This window comes from Epinephelus lanceolatus, chromosome 20, assembly GCF_041903045.1.
Source record: "Epinephelus lanceolatus isolate andai-2023 chromosome 20, ASM4190304v1, whole genome shotgun sequence".
NCBI lineage: Eukaryota > Metazoa > Chordata > Actinopteri > Perciformes > Serranidae > Epinephelus > Epinephelus lanceolatus.
Window position 1 is genome coordinate 30,348,031 of NC_135753.1, and position 16,022 is coordinate 30,364,052.

Below are 16,022 nucleotides of genomic sequence, written 5' to 3' on the forward strand. Positions count from 1 at the left end.
GTTTTAAGCTTCACATTACACTTAATATTCCTAAATCAAAGCTGCAGCAAGGTATCAGAATTAGCAAGCAGTGGGCAGTGGAGCAGTGGGAAATGAAGTATAAAATACTCTGGAACCAAAATCTCAGACTTCCTCACCAGGTGACATCACCAAGTTTAATCATTAATCATTCCCTTTATTTTGGGTTTCCTATCACCTTGAGCAGATAGTCTGGCAGTTTGCTGCACTGCTTTAACTGCATCCGCATCTGCATCTGCGACTGCATCGCAGACCGCCCATCTGTTGGCTGTGCCTCCTCCGATGCCGGTTGCTGTTCCTCAGTGAAGCAGAGGACCTGGGGATGTAAATGATAGTTTCTCTTATTAAGATAACTTTGTGTGTGTGTGCGTGTGTGTGTGCAACTGCACTCTCTGGTGACTAACTTGTGTAATAAACCTCTCCACGCCCTCTTGTTGAATCGCAGACACACACACCAAGGCATACATGTGCAGACACGTTGTCTTCACCACAACTAACGCCTAACTCACTCACTCCCAGGGCTAATGCCCTCTTGTTAACTGTAAATGGTCAACCGTTAACATTTACCACAATGTATTACCACTATTAACAATAAACTGTGAGGCTGTCCCTTGCTTTGGCTCTGTTTGTATTCATGGCCTCATTCATCAGCTTCACATCTGACTGAATAATTGCTCCATCGACATCCAATGTGTGCAACCATTGGGTACAAAGCCAAAGAAGGCACAATTCATTCAAACCAGGCTATCTGGTTTAAAGTTTATCCGATAAAATCAAATAATTATGAAATAAATCAAATGATGAAGCAACCATCTCTGCAACTCCCATTCCTATTTCCCTTTATTATCTCCCAGGTGCAAGGGTGTGTAATACAGAATGATCATGGCTTGTTTGCTTAATCTCAAATTTCTTTTGTAATTTGCAAAGTACGCTGCTTTAACAGCACAGTTTTGTTCTGGGGTCACTCAAATCTGGACAGTGGCTACAAGTGGTCAAACTTTTTGAGTGCTGGAAGAAGTTTTCACATCCTTTAGTAAAAGTGCAATACAATTCTGTAAAAGGTAAATGAACGGAAGTATTAAAAACAAAATGAGAGTAAGAAAAATTAACTGGCAACTAGAGGGTAACTTTGGGGGTGGCTTGGGAACTGGAGGGTCATCAGTTCAAGTCCCTGTATGAACCAAGTATCACAGTGGGATTGGTAGCTGGAGAGGTTCCAGTTCACCTCCAGGGCACCGCTGGCACGCCACTGAGCAAGGCAATGAACCCCCAGCTGCTCGGGTATCACTCCAAGGCAGCCCCCTCGCTCCAAAATCTTTCTATCTAATGCATGTATAGGTTCTGTTTGTGCATGTGTGTGTATTTTGGGTCTGTGTGAATAAGACAACAGAGTGAAAAAAAATGTAATATCTCCTCTGGAATTAATTAAGTATATCTTCATCTTCTTCTTCTCCTTAAAGCTACAACAAAATGCAGTGACAAGTATGATATTGGCCTCTCAAATGGAGTAGATGAAGTGGAATAAAGGTTTGAAGTCGGAGAAATGGAAGTACTCATGTAAAGTACAAGCACCTTAAAATTTTACTTCAGTACAGTAAATGTGCTAAGTTACATTCCACCAACAAAATTCACTCAAGAAAGGATCATATCGCTCACATTTTGGCTTTCATGCTTTCTTTGCTGATCATTTTTGTGATCTACAAATCAGGAATTGAACCATTCCTCCTCCGATTTTCCGAAGCAGAATGGAATAGATCCCTGTCATTTCTGCTGACGCAGGAAGATAGAATGAGTAATCAAAGCATGTGCAGGCACTTTCACCTGCCACACCCAACCAACGCTGCCAGATAGTTACATGTAGAGCTTTCCCAGTGGAAATTTGGATCAGAGCCCTCCTGTCATCTCTAACACCAGTGTGTATGTTCATTCATCTTCTAACCGCTTCATCCTCTTGAGGGTCGCGGGGGGGCTGGAGCCTATCCCAGCTGACATCGGGCAAGAGGCAGGGTACACCCTGGACAGGTCGCCAGACTATCGCAGGGCTGACACATAGAGACAAACAACCATTCACACTCACATTCACACCTACGGACAATTTAGAGTTATCAATTAACCTAGTCCCCAATCTGCATGTCTTTGGACTGTGGGAGGAAGCTGGAGTGCCCGGAGAGAACCCACGCTTACATGGGGAGAACATGCAAACTCCGTACAGAAGGGCTCCCACACCCGGGATTGAACCGGCAACCCTCTTGCTGTGAGGCGACAGTGCTAGCCGCCCAACACCAGTGTGTGTCAGTGCTTTTAAAATTACTTGGAAGATGCCTTTTCAGTCAACTGATCATCAACTGGCGGTGAGTTGGATCAGATAGTGGGGGAGGCTGACAGACCTGGTAAGCCCAAACATGAAATGAGGGTGAATTAGGAATGTCTGGCTGAGGACCCTGGCTGTGAGGTCTTCAACTCCTTCCTCTAGAGGCATTTTCTGTATTTTGGGGAGGCTATAGAGAAGGACTTTTGCTTGGCCTCATGAAAGTTCTGGGAAACCATTAGACACCTCAGGAGGGAAAGCAGGGTTGCTCTCAGGCTGTGTTCAGCAGGGGAGGACAACTGCTGACACGGACTGGGGTTATTATCAAATGGTAGAAAGCATGTAGAGGAACCTGAACCAGACCACCACATCTTCTGTGGAGGGGGCAGAGTCTGAAGACTCAGGGGAATATCCCTGGCAGGGCGCCAGATGTGGGTGAGCTTCTCCCTGAGACGCTAAAGCCTCTGGACATTGTGAGGCTGTTTTGGCTGACACGCCTCCAACACCTTGATGAACCAGATCAACCATTTTTCAAAGACATTTGATGTCATGCTTGTATAAACACACCCAAATGGGTGTGATACCATGAGAACTGTAACTCTGTTCACTTCCACAGTGTGTGTGTGTGTGTGTGTGTGTGTGTGTGTGTGTGTACTGTACCTTGGACATCTGTGTGGCCGTGTTGACCCTGGCCCCCATCATCACCATAGCCAGGGCTGAAGAGATGCTGAACGGGGAGAAGAAGATATTCCCGGTCTTGTCTTCATTGCTCAGCTTTTTGAATAAAGCCAGAAGGAAGGTGGTGTTGGCCTTGGTTATCTTGGATGGGGCTCTTGTCTCCATTTTGTCTGAAACAGAGCAAAGCATTATTCATCACACTATAAACTGTTGCATATATTTTACCTGAAAAGTTAAATAAGACGAGATATGTTTCTCTGACTGAGTGAAACACAATTAGCTTTTAAAAAGTTTAAATAGGTAAGCATCAATCTCTTAATAACATATAATATGAATTTAAGCAGCTTTTGCAAACCTTTAACTGTTTCGTACTTATGTTTTATACAACTTGGGAGTGTCCCTTCCAACAATGCTATCACCTCCCAGACATGTCAAGACAAATCCCCTTACCTTCAGGTTCCTCTACATGCTCTTTCTACCATTTGATAATAACCCCAGTCCGTGTCAGCAGTTGTCCTCCCCTGCTGAACACAGCCTGAGAGCAGCCCTGCTTTCCCTCCTGAGGTGTCTAATGATTTCCCAGAACTTTCATGAGGCAAAGCAAAAGTCCTTCTCTATAGCCTCCCTAAATTCCTCCTACATCTGGGTTTTTGCTTTGGCAACCACCTCAGCTGCAGCCCTTGTGCTTGGCCTTATGGGCAAACAATACCCGTCTGCTGTTTCAGGCGATCCCTGGGTCAACCAGACCTAAAAGGCTTCCTTCACTGCCAGTGTCTACCAGCAGGTTCTTAGGTTGCCGCCACAAGAAGCACTGATAGTCTTCCAACCACAACTTTTGGCAGCAGCCTCCACAGTGGAGGCTTTAAACATGGCCCACTTGGACTCCATGTCCCCCAGCATCCCCTGTGATGTACAGAAAATGCCTCTAGAGGAAGGAGTTGAAGACCTCACAGCCAGGGTCCTCAGCCAGACATTCCTAATTCACCCTCATTTCATGTTTGGGCTTACCAGGTCTGTCAGCCTCCCCCACTATCTGATCCAACTCACCACCAGGTGATGATCAGTTGACTGAAAAGGCATCTTCCAAGTAATTTTAAAAGCACTGACACACACTGGTGCTGGGCGGCTAGCACTGTCGCCTCACAGCAAGAGGGTTGCCGGTTCAATCCCGGGTGTGGGAGCCCTTCTGTACAGAGTTTGCATGTTCTCCCCATGTCAGCGTGGGTTCTCTCCGGGCACTTGTAGAAGCAAAAAAGTCAAGGTCCCGAGCCGGGCCAGTTAGCTCGCGACCTCGCTCTTCTCCTCTCAAACGGACTTTCTTTGTCTTCCATTAGATATCAAAAACTCAAATATTCAGAGGTCAAAAAATCACTGGAGACACGTAGAATCAGATGCAACTGAGTTTAATGTGCTCGCAGGCAACAAACACATCACAACCCAAATGAGCCAAGCTCCGGAGCAAGGCTGGAATTTCTTTGTTTGCGCTCGCTCTTTTATCGTAGAATTTCTGCTGAGTCATTTCTTTCCCTTAATCCTTCCCACTTGGCTGTGATCGTAACGATATCCCACCTCTGCTGAGTCACTTTTTCTCCACCATAATGGTGTCATATTTCTGCTGACTCAGCACTTTTTAGTCCTTTCCCCCTCTAGGGTCATTCTCAGGACAAGCTGTAATTCCCCTAATTTTCCACTAGTGTTTTCTGAACCCATCCTCATGCTATTTTTAGAAATGATTCACAGTGAGTCCTAGGTACTTCTCCACCACAATGCTTAAGTGCTCAATAAGTGTGTGTGTGTGTCATAAGAATACATGAAATATTAAACCAGTGTGTAATTTGTCAGTTGCACAGATTATATTGCTTCAACACATATCTTTTAAAGGTCAGCTAAAAGGTACAGTATATGTCTTCAGTAAATCAGTACATTACACTACATTCCCCCCTTTGGGGCTCCATAGTCCCATATAATATCTTAAATCACAGCAAGGGGGAGAAAATATATATATCCCCCCTTTGGGACTTCATAGTCCCATACCATTAAGATTTAGATTGGCTATTATCACACATGAATCATTTTCCAGTGATCAACATCAGTAGAGCTGCACATAAGTCATACTTCATTGATTATCAGCAGTATCTGTCACACATTTTGTCATCCGTAGGTATCACACACAATTCATGATTATCACCTCGAATAATTCGTATGTATATAGAGTATAAGAGCTAGCCTAATAATGTCTTTGTTTTTCTTGTTGCATGATTAATCATAATGACATTCTTATACAGTGGTTGTGACTACAGTCGTTACTGGTATTTTCTTCAGTGAATACATGATAACTTCACATATACCGGGTACAGTAAGCAAGGTACATAGTTATCTTTGCTGTTAATGCTGCCAAGTTACTGTCCGTCGGGCACATAGGCGGATGTACCAGTCATCCGCAGGCGCCGGTAGGACGCCACCTGATCCCCTCAGCATCTCAATCTTCCGTTGCAGCACGTGGTGGTTGACCAGTTGCCGCTGTAGGTCATCCCTAGCCTGGGCTCAAATGGGGGCTGGTCCTCTGACATGGCTGGGCGCTCTTGGTAGGCCAACCCTGGATTCTGCTGCTTTGGATACAGGGATCTCCACATGCTGGCCATGCTCTGCACCAATCTGTGTGTTAGAAAGGACATTGTTTAGTTCAATTCACTTTCCTCCTTTTCCTCCTAATTGCCCTGTGGTATAGATAACCTATATATGTTAATCAGTCGATTGTTAGTATGGGTTTGGTAACAGCAAGGTTTTTCCTGAATCTATTGCCAATTATTTGGTTATTTCTTACCCTGAATCGGCTCTCCCTCTCTCTCTCTATACAACCTCATATTCCCCTTCCAGGTTCCCCTTCATTGGCTCATATAAGTTTATATTGTCAGCCATATTCTCACATATGTCCGTATTGTCAATCATGGTTTCATATAAATCGTTGTTCAATCTTTTGGATGCATAGGATCTTACCCACGGTTGATCTAGTTTCCACAATTCGCCTTTCTCGGGGAGCTTTTCCTGCTGTTGTATCAGCATAATAAATTGTCCCGTGGCCATTCTCATGGCCCTTCTTATCAGGATCTGTACTAGGGGAAGGACGCCGAGTCCAAATATTACTCCTATAGTCTGTAAGATTTTTCCAACAGAGAACTTTTCTAACCAATCAAGAATTGATGAGGTTTTTAGTGTTCCAATTGGAATGTTGTACTTGTTGGTCTCTGTCTACATACGTATGTAAACTTGAGTCAAGTTACCATCTTCACCTGTTTCTGAGCTGCTGCTTTCTTCTCCCTGCTCTCTTTCTGTCTCTGCTCTCTCTCCTCTCTCTGCTCCCCCTGCGCTTGGGCCCTCATCCTCAGCCCTGTGGCTAGCAGGTGGCGACTGAGGATGGGGTGTTTTCCTCTGAGGTGCTCTCTGTCGACACCCTCTCTGGGTTGTTAGCTCTGCAGCAGTGGTTAAGATGGAACCAAACGTTCTTACCTTCAACTTTCAAGGCAGTTGGTGTAGCTAATATGACCTTGTATGGACCTTCTCTGCGTGGCTGGTCCCACTTCCTTTTGAACACCTTGACGTACACCCACTCTCCAGGAAGTATGCGTTGAAGGTCTTCTGGGATTTCGACCCTTCTGTCCTCTGTGGTGCCTTTCACCTGCTGGGAGATAGCCCTATGGATACAGGTTAGACTTCGTAAATAGTCAAACATTTCATTTTGCAGTTGCTCCAATGGGGGCCCTTCATAGGGACCCCTCAAATATGGTATTGGCATGGGTGAACCCGTAAGCATTTCATGTGGTGTTAGATGCGTGATTCTGTTAGCTTGTGAGCGCATTGACATTAGTGCAAGCGGTAAAGCATCCACCCAGCTAAGCTTGTCCCCACTATCTACTACTATTGTTGCTATTTTGGTTTTTAAAATACCATTTGCTCTTTCTACAGCTCCCTGTGATTGGGGATTGTAAACGCAGCCAAATTTTTGTTTGATCCCTAGTTGTTTCAGTGTCTCTTGTATGACGTTAGACACAAAATGACTACCATTGTCTGATGATATTGTATCTTTTTACCCATAGACGTTTTTCAGCCTCAGTAACTCTGTTTTGAGCTGCTATGAGGGAGGGCATGGTTGTGAGGGGTTCACAGTCTTGTATGGTTAGTAAGGGTGTCATTACTGCCCCTATTGCTGCCTGTTCATCTGCAAGGTTATTGCCTTTGGCTATCAATGTATCAGTGTTTTGGTGGGCTGGACATTTAATTACTGCTAGAGCTGTGGGAAGGAACATGGCTTCTATCAGGTCGAGGATGGCAGCTCCATGTGTTACAGGAGTGCCGTCAGCTCTGCGAATCCTCTTTGTTTCCATATGTTAGCATGGACGTGGCACACACCATAGGTGTATGCTGAGTCTGTGTATACATTTAGTGATTGTCCCTCTGCCAATTTACATGCTGCTGTTAAAGCTTTTATCTCTGCAAGTTGGGCTGAGCATGGCTGAGCAAGTTTACGTGATTGTAGTGTCTCAATGGTGTGGTCATTGTTGTGAAGTTGAACAATCCCGTAGCCTGCATGGCTACCAGTAGCGTCACGAAAACATGAGCCATCTACAAACAATGTGAGATCAGCTGGGATTGGTTGATTGTGCAAATCTTCACATAAATTTCTCTGTGTCATGAATGCAATCATGTGACTTACCATCTGTTGGCAGCACCAGTTTAGTGGCGGGGTTGATGGTGGAACAGCGCTGAATGTTAAATTCAGGGGCTGATAGGATTACCTCATAGCCCGTACGCCTGGCCTGTGGGCATGTCTTGCATCAGGACGGCACATGCAAAGCCTGATCTTTCTGCTACCTAGAGATGAAAAGGTTTAGCATAGTTAGGAGTCCCTAACGCTGGAGCTGACTGCATGTCTATTTTTTAGATTTGGAACACACCCTCAGCTTCCTCTGTCCATGTCAATTGTGCTGTGTTGTTTGTCTGTCCTACTGCCCTTAGTAAAGCTCTGAGTGGAGCAGTTTTTATAGCATAGTCACAAATCCATGGCCGACTGTATCCTAACATTACTTCCCCCTCAGGCTTCTCCGGGCAGCCCTACCATGGGCACCCTGTCTCGTTTTCAGCAAATTTTCTGCTGGACCTTCCCATGGGTTGACCGAACAGTCTTTGTGTCGGTGGCCGGGCTGGTAACAACCCCAGCATAGCTGGTTAGATGCTGCAGGATTCACTCCTGGAAATCCTGTGTTCATTTCCTGGGAGCCTGATTGCTGATAGGGTGCGGCTCGCTGATAGGTTTGCTGTTGCGGTGGCTGGGGTCTTGGAGGAAAGCTCAGTCCCCCTCTCCATCCTCCTCGGCCTGCCGGTCCTCCCCTAGGTCCAACTCGACCCCGCCACCTCGGGGGCCTCTGGAGTGGTAATGAGTGGCACTGGATTGTCAGTGTTCTGCGTGTGGGGAGCGTCTTCTTTCATCTGCTCTTGGCCTTCGTATCTCTGGCCAAGGTCACTGTGAACCTTCCCTCCACTTGGCCTTCCATTGTTGTTGCTGCTCTTGCCTCCCCCACCGAGCGCAGTGGGTATTGTCCCGTCTCTGATGGTGATGTGTCTTGTGGGTATGGTGGTGGTGATGCTGGTAGGGGTGGGGCTATGGGTCTCACATCCATTAGTGCCCGTGGGTCCTGTGGATGCCTGCTGCACTCCCTTGGCTCGGTTAAATCTAGGCTCAAAACATATCTCTTCTAAAAAAATTTGTATTCTTCTGACATGATATTTTAATCTCCTACTCTGTGCTTATTTGTGCCTTGATTTATGTATTTATGTATGTTGCTGCTATGGCTTTGGTTTTTTTTGTTATTGTGTTTCCTCTGTATTTTTCATTTTCTATTTTTTATATGTTCAGCACTTTGGTCAATGTGAGTTGTTTTTTTATGTGCTTTATAAATAAAGTTGACTTGACTTGACTTAACTTGACTTGACTACTTGCAACATTCGCTTCCTACCCCCTGCTTGTCTAAACCACCCTAATACCTCCCTTTCCTTAACCTTATTGTTCTTTTTTTATAACTCACCTTAGTGTCTTTTGCCTCAATGTATTTAGTTCTGTATCCACCTCGTCGCAACATGCCAGGTTGAAGGTTCCATCCTTAGGCCAACAATTTTTTTTTTTTTCCCCCCAGATTTTTGATTTATTTATTTATTTTTGTTTTTCCTGATGTTCTTTTGTGCCATTTAGTCACCCAACGCTGGATTCAGTTTCTCCTACCTGGATGTTATGTCATCACTATCTCTATGGGTGTCAGACCCTTTTTTCCATCTTTCCTTGAAGCCTTGTTTCACTGTGCCAGCTCTTGGAATTTCTTGTTGCTCGTCTGTTTCTTTTGTGCTTATCAGTGCTAATAATGTCCTCTACTGTAACTGTAGTTTCTTTTTTTTTATTGTTATATTATTAATATGATTATTATTATTATTATTTCTTTTTCAAAGATTATATTCTAATTTATGTGACCTGTCTCCTAGGGGGGCTTTGGTTAAACAGCCAAATGTTCATGTCTCCCAAATCAACTTTTCTGGGCACAACAACAATCCACAGTCGTGGATTATGTGTCTCTCCTTCGTGACCTCGTATTCTCATCTGGTGTAGAGGGAGTGAAGCTACCGGCGCGTCCTTATGATTATCACACAAATTCTGCAGCAGTGGATTTAATGAGTAAGGAACCCACAGTCTGCGCAAAATCACTTCCCACGGGACACCTGGAAATAACTCTTTTACTCTCTTCAAGTTAACAAATTTGGTGACCTGCCAAAGTTTTTGTTTGATCTCCTGCTCGTCTTGCCAATGTTCTACCCCTTTACTGTCAAAGTATGTTCTTCTCCAGCCAAAAATGCGCTCTTATGCCCCTGAATTCTACTGGACCCTCAGTGACGCAATGACTCTCTGTTATAATCTCATCTCCCCCTTCATTTCCCTCTTCCATCTATTTCAGGTGTTCTGATGTGAGTTATGTATAACCTCACCTCTTAACCTGTCACTGGTGAAATTTATGTGTTTGCCTTATTACTCTCCCTATTTGTGTTATCTTTGGTCCACAATGTTGTACCAGTGAAGTCAGCCTAATTTGATTTCCCAATGTTGCAGCAGCGAGGCCTTATCAGACAGCCTAATGTGATCTCCCAATGTTGCAGCAGCGAGGCCTGTGTACTTGATTTATTTAACAGCTTAGTTTGATTCTCTCTATCTGCTCACCCCCTTCGCTGTCTATGTAGCTTCTTTCCAACCCAAAATGTGTTTTTTATGCCTCTAGTGTCCACTGAACCATCAGTCATGCAATATTCTTCGGCCCAAATTTCATTACTACTGCTGTCACCCTCTTCCATCCAACTCTTAACAGCTTGATCTCAACTTCTTTTTTCTTTATTTTATTACTTATTTTATTTATTATAAAACTATACATATAAACTAAAACTACTTATCATTTATAATTTATAATTTTATTACTTATTCTATTCATTTATGAGACTATACTTATCACTTATTTTATTTATCTATAAAATTAAATTAAAATAACAGATATTTCTTTTTTATTCTCCCCTTAACAGCCAACCAGTTTGTATGGAGTTCACCCGAGCAACTGGTTCAATCAGTGAAACATGTGGACTTTTTGTTGGCACCGTTAGGTTTCCAGTCCCCAGACAATTTGTTGACACCGTTAGGTTACCCTTGTCTGGTTTTGTTTCACTGAGACACTGTTAATAACTACCTCATGTAACAAAACTTTGAAACAAATCACATAAAACAAACACACAGATACCAGATTATGATAAAACATTCAGGCCTCAAAATGTCTTTTTTCTTTGTAATGACCTTTAACCCAATAGAGGTCAGAACCAAACTATCAAATTTTAACAAAGCTTTGTTTTTTGTATAAGCCCACTTCTGTTGGCTGTGTTCCTCACTCTATGCTGGCTGCATGCCTCACCCCCTCCTTTTGTGCTCTCTGTTTAGTCAGTCTCCCAATGATTTGTCAGTCTTTTTACAGTTACATTTTATTTAACACTTTACTGTATTTACAACACTTTATACAACGCTTCGTGCATTACTCTAAATAGATTATACTGTGTTTACTACAACTTACTTCTAAATATACTACAATGTATGTACAGCAACTTTATAGCTTACAGTTAGGTTTTTACAATTTTTACACTTTGATCGATCTGTTAACTGTTTTGACTTGTTTTTTGTCTTTTTTACTTTTCCTTTATCTCTTTGGTTGCAACATTTTAAGCGTTCTGCCCGTGTCAGACCTGTTCTGTCTACGGTGACTCCCCTCCTTCTTGGCTGGGAGGTCACTTTCTTCAAAACAGCGGTATCCACAGAAGCTTTTTTACTTTAGGCCTTTTCTTAATCTCTATTCCCTAAGCTCTCCGTCTAAGCTGTCCCAACGGTTGACTCACACACACCTGCCCCTACAGGCTTAAAGGTGTGCGTGGCAAGTCGCTAGCGGTATCCACGGATTCGCTTTTGAGTACCTCTGACTCTCTTATTTTTGCATTCCGCCCGAGCAGCCTATTGGTTGGCTCAACGCCCCTGCCTTTACAGATTTAAAGGATGCGTTTGTCAAGTCAATAGCGGTAACCACGGATATGCTTTTGAGTATCTCTGACTCTTTTCTTCTCTTATTGTGCACTTTTGTCTCTTTAAATACTTTAAATACTCTTAATACTTTAAATACTTTACTCTTACTACATTCCTCACTACATTTGTTACCATACATTCAGCACACACACGTTCACTCTTTCTTTTGCCTGCTTGGTTTCTCTAGCTCACTCCCCCACATTCCACACACACATACACACACTCACTCACTCACTCACTCACTCCCACATTCACTCTCCATGTTTATCTCTCTAACTTACACACACACACACACACACACACACACACACACAATGTGTTGCACTAGATTCAGTTGTCTCCAGCAATATATCAGCTATGTTCCAATGTTGTGTTATTAGTTAGTAATTTTTACATCACATTTTAGGTTCTTTAGGAGAGGAATTTGTCAAATACCTCCGACCTGGGCGGCTCCCAACTGCACCTCAGACGCACCCGGTTTAGGCAGAAAAAAGGCTCTGCTTACCTTATCTGGTGGCCACCTGTACATCTGATGTGCAGCCAAGCGCCCCCCGATCTCAGGATCCGACCTCCTCGTCCTCCTGGCTGGCTCGCCAAATAATGTAGAAGCAAAAAAGTCAAGGTCCCGAGCCGGGCCAGTTAGCTCGCGACCTCGCTCTTCTCCTCTCAAACGGACTTTCTTTGTCTTCCATTAGATATCAAAAACTCAAATACTCAGAGGTCAAAAAATCACTGGAGACATGTAGAATCAGATGCAACTGAGTTTAATGTGCTCGCAGGCAACAAACACATCACAACCCAAATGAGCCAAGCTCCGGAGCAAGGCTGGAATTTCTTTGTTTGCGCTCGCTCTTTTATCGTAGAATTTCTGCTGAGTCATTTCTTTCCCTTAATCCTTCCCACTTGGCTCTGATCGTAACAATATCCCACCTCTGCTGAGTCACTTTTTCTCCACCATAATGGTGTCATATTTCTGCTGACTCAGCACTTTTTAGTCCTTTCCCCCTCTAGGGTCATTCTCAGGACAAGCTGTAATTCCCCTAATTTTCCACTAGTGTTTTCTGAACCCATCCTCATGCTATTTTTAGAAATGATTCACAGTGAGTCCTAGGTACTTCTCCACCACAATGCTTAAGTGCTCAATAAGTGTGTGTGTGTGTCATAAGAATACATGAAATATTAAACCAGTGTGTAATTTGTCAGTTGCACAGATTATATTGCTTCAACACATATCTTTTAAAGGTCAGCTAAAAGGTACAGTATATGTCTTCAGTAAATCAGTACATTACACTACATTCCCCCCTTTGGGGCTCCATAGTCCCATATAATATCTTAAATCACAGCAAGGGGGAGAAAATATATATATCCCCCCTTTGGGACTTCATAGTCCCATACCATTAAGATTTAGATTGGCTATTATCACACATGAATCATTTTCCAGTGATCAACATCAGTAGAGCTGCACATAAGTCATACTTCATTGATTATCAGCAGTATCTGTCACACATTTTGTCATCCGTAGGTATCACACACAATTCATGATTATCACCTCGAATAATTCGTATGTATATAGAGTATAAGAGCTAGCCTAATAATGTCTTTGTTTTTCTTGTTGCATGATTAATCATAATGACATTCTTATACAGTGGTTGTGACTACAGTCGTTACTGGTATTTTCTTCAGTGAATACATGATAACTTCACATATACCGGGTACAGTAAGCAAGGTACATAGTTATCTTTGCTGTTAATGCTGCCAAGTTACTGTCCGTCGGGCACATAGGCGGATGTACCAGTCATCCGCAGGCGCCGGTAGGACGCAACCTGATCCCCTCAGCATCTCAATCTTCCGTTGCAGCACGTGGTGGTTGACCAGTTGCCGCTGTAGGTCATCCCTAGCCTGGGCTCAAATGGGGGCTGGTCCTCTGACATGGCTGGGCGCTCTTGGTAGGCCAACCCTGGATTCTGCTGCTTTGGATACAGGGATCTCCACATGCTGGCCATGCTCTGCACCAATCTGTGTGTTAGAAAGGACATTGTTTAGTTCAATTCACTTTCCTCCTTTTCCTCCTAATTGCCCTGTGGTATAGATAACCTATATATGTTAATCAGTCGATTGTTAGTATGGGTTTGGTAACAGCAAGGTTTTTCCTGAATCTATTGCCAATTATTTGGTTATTTCTTACCCTGAATCGGCTCTCCCTCTCTCTCTCTATACAACCTCATATTCCCCTTCCAGGTTCCCCTTCATTGGCTCATATAAGTTTATATTGTCAGCCATATTCTCACATATGTCCGTATTGTCAATCATGGTTTCATATAAATCGTTGTTCAATCTTTTGGATGCATAGGATCTTACCCACGGTTGATCTAGTTTCCACAATTCGCCTTTCTCGGGGAGCTTTTCCTGCTGTTGTATCAGCATAATAAATTGTCCCGTGGCCGTTCTCATGGCCCTTCTTATCAGGATCTGTACTAGGGGAAGGACGCCGAGTCCAAATATTACTCCTATAGTCTGTAAGATTTTTCCAACAGAGAACTTTTCTAACCAATCAAGAATTGATGAGGTTTTTAGTGTTCCAATTGGAATGTTGTACTTGTTGGTCTCTGTCTACATACGTATGTAAACTTGAGTCAAGTTACCATCTTCACCTGTTTCTGAGCTGCTGCTTTCTTCTCCCTGCTCTCTTTCTGTCTCTGCTCTCTCTCCTCTCTCTGCTCCCCCTGCGCTTGGGCCCTCATCCTCAGCCCTGTGGCTAGCAGGTGGCGACTGAGGATGGGGTGTTTTCCTCTGAGGTGCTCTCTGTCGACACCCTCTCTGGGTTGTTAGCTCTGCAGCAGTGGTTAAGATGGAACCAAACGTTCTTACCTTCAACTTTCAAGGCAGTTGGTGTAGCTAATATGACCTTGTATGGACCTTCTCTGCGTGGCTGGTCCCACTTCCTTTTGAACACCTTGACGTACACCCACTCTCCAGGAAGTATGCGTTGAAGGTCTTCTGGGATTTCGACCCTTCTGTCCTCTGTGGTGCCTTTCACCTGCTGGGAGATAGCCCTATGGATACAGGTTAGACTTCGTAAATAGTCAAACATTTCATTTTGCAGTTGCTCCAATGGGGGCCCTTCATAGGGACCCCTCAAATATGGTATTGGCATGGGTGAACCCGTAAGCATTTCATGTGGTGTTAGATGCGTGATTCTGTTAGCTTGTGAGCGCATTGACATTAGTGCAAGCGGTAAAGCATCCACCCAGCTAAGCTTGTCCCCACTATCTACTACTATTGTTGCTATTTTGGTTTTTAAAATACCATTTGCTCTTTCTACAGCTCCCTGTGATTGGGGATTGTAAACGCAGCCAAATTTTTGTTTGATCCCTAGTTGTTTCAGTGTCTCTTGTATGACGTTAGACACAAAATGACTACCATTGTCTGATGATATTGTATCTTTTTACCCATAGACGTTTTTCAGCCTCAGTAACTCTGTTTTGAGCTGCTATGAGGGAGGGCATGGTTGTGAGGGGTTCACAGTCTTGTATGGTTAGTAAGGGTGTCATTACTGCCCCTATTGCTGCCTGTTCATCTGCAAGGTTATTGCCTTTGGCTATCAATGTATCAGTGTTTTGGTGGGCTGGACATTTAATTACTGCTAGAGCTGTGGGAAGGAACATGGCTTCTATCAGGTCGAGGATGGCAGCTCCATGTGTTACAGGAGTGCCGTCAGCTCTGCGAATCCTCTTTGTTTCCATATGTTAGCATGGACGTGGCACACACCATAGGTGTATGCTGAGTCTGTGTATACATTTAGTGATTGTCCCTCTGCCAATTTACATGCTGCTGTTAAAGCTTTTATCTCTGCAAGTTGGGCTGAGCATGGCTGAGCAAGTTTACGTGATTGTAGTGTCTCAATGGTGTGGTCATTGTTGTGAAGTTGAACAATCCCGTAGCCTGCATGGCTACCAGTAGCGTCACGAAAACATGAGCCATCTACAAGCAATGTGAGATCAGCTGGGATTGGTTGATTGTGCAAATCTTCACATAAATTTCTCTGTGTCATGAATGCAATCATGTGACTTACCATCTGTTGGCAGCACCAGTTTAGTGGCGGGGTTGATGGTGGAACAGCGCTGAATGTTAAATTCAGGGGCTGATAGGATTACCTCATAGCCCGTACGCCTGGCCTGTGGGCATGTCTTGCATCAGGACGGCACATGCAAAGCCTGATCTTTCTGCTACCTAGAGATGAAAAGGTTTAGCATAGTTAGGAGTCCCTAACGCTGGAGCTGACTGCATGTCTATTTTTTAGATTTGGAACACACCCTCAGCTTCCTCTGTCCATGTCAATTGTGCTGTGTTGTTTGTCTGTCCTACTGCCCTTAG

The 16,022-nt window shown here is 43.9% G+C and overlaps 1 protein-coding gene and 1 long non-coding RNA gene across 2 annotated transcripts in view; one reads left to right on the forward strand and one right to left on the reverse strand.

Annotated features, from left to right (window-relative positions):
* LOC144458910 (leukocyte elastase inhibitor A-like) overlaps nucleotides 1-16,022 on the forward strand; it is a 256,223-nt gene that overhangs the window by 107,323 nt on the left and 132,878 nt on the right.
* LOC144458912 (uncharacterized) lies at nucleotides 4,392-12,166 on the reverse strand. Its single transcript, XR_013488263.1, has 2 exons — nucleotides 6,512-12,166; nucleotides 4,392-5,659 (listed from the first exon to the last, which is right to left on the reverse strand). It is a non-coding gene; the product is annotated as an uncharacterized LOC144458912 (long non-coding RNA).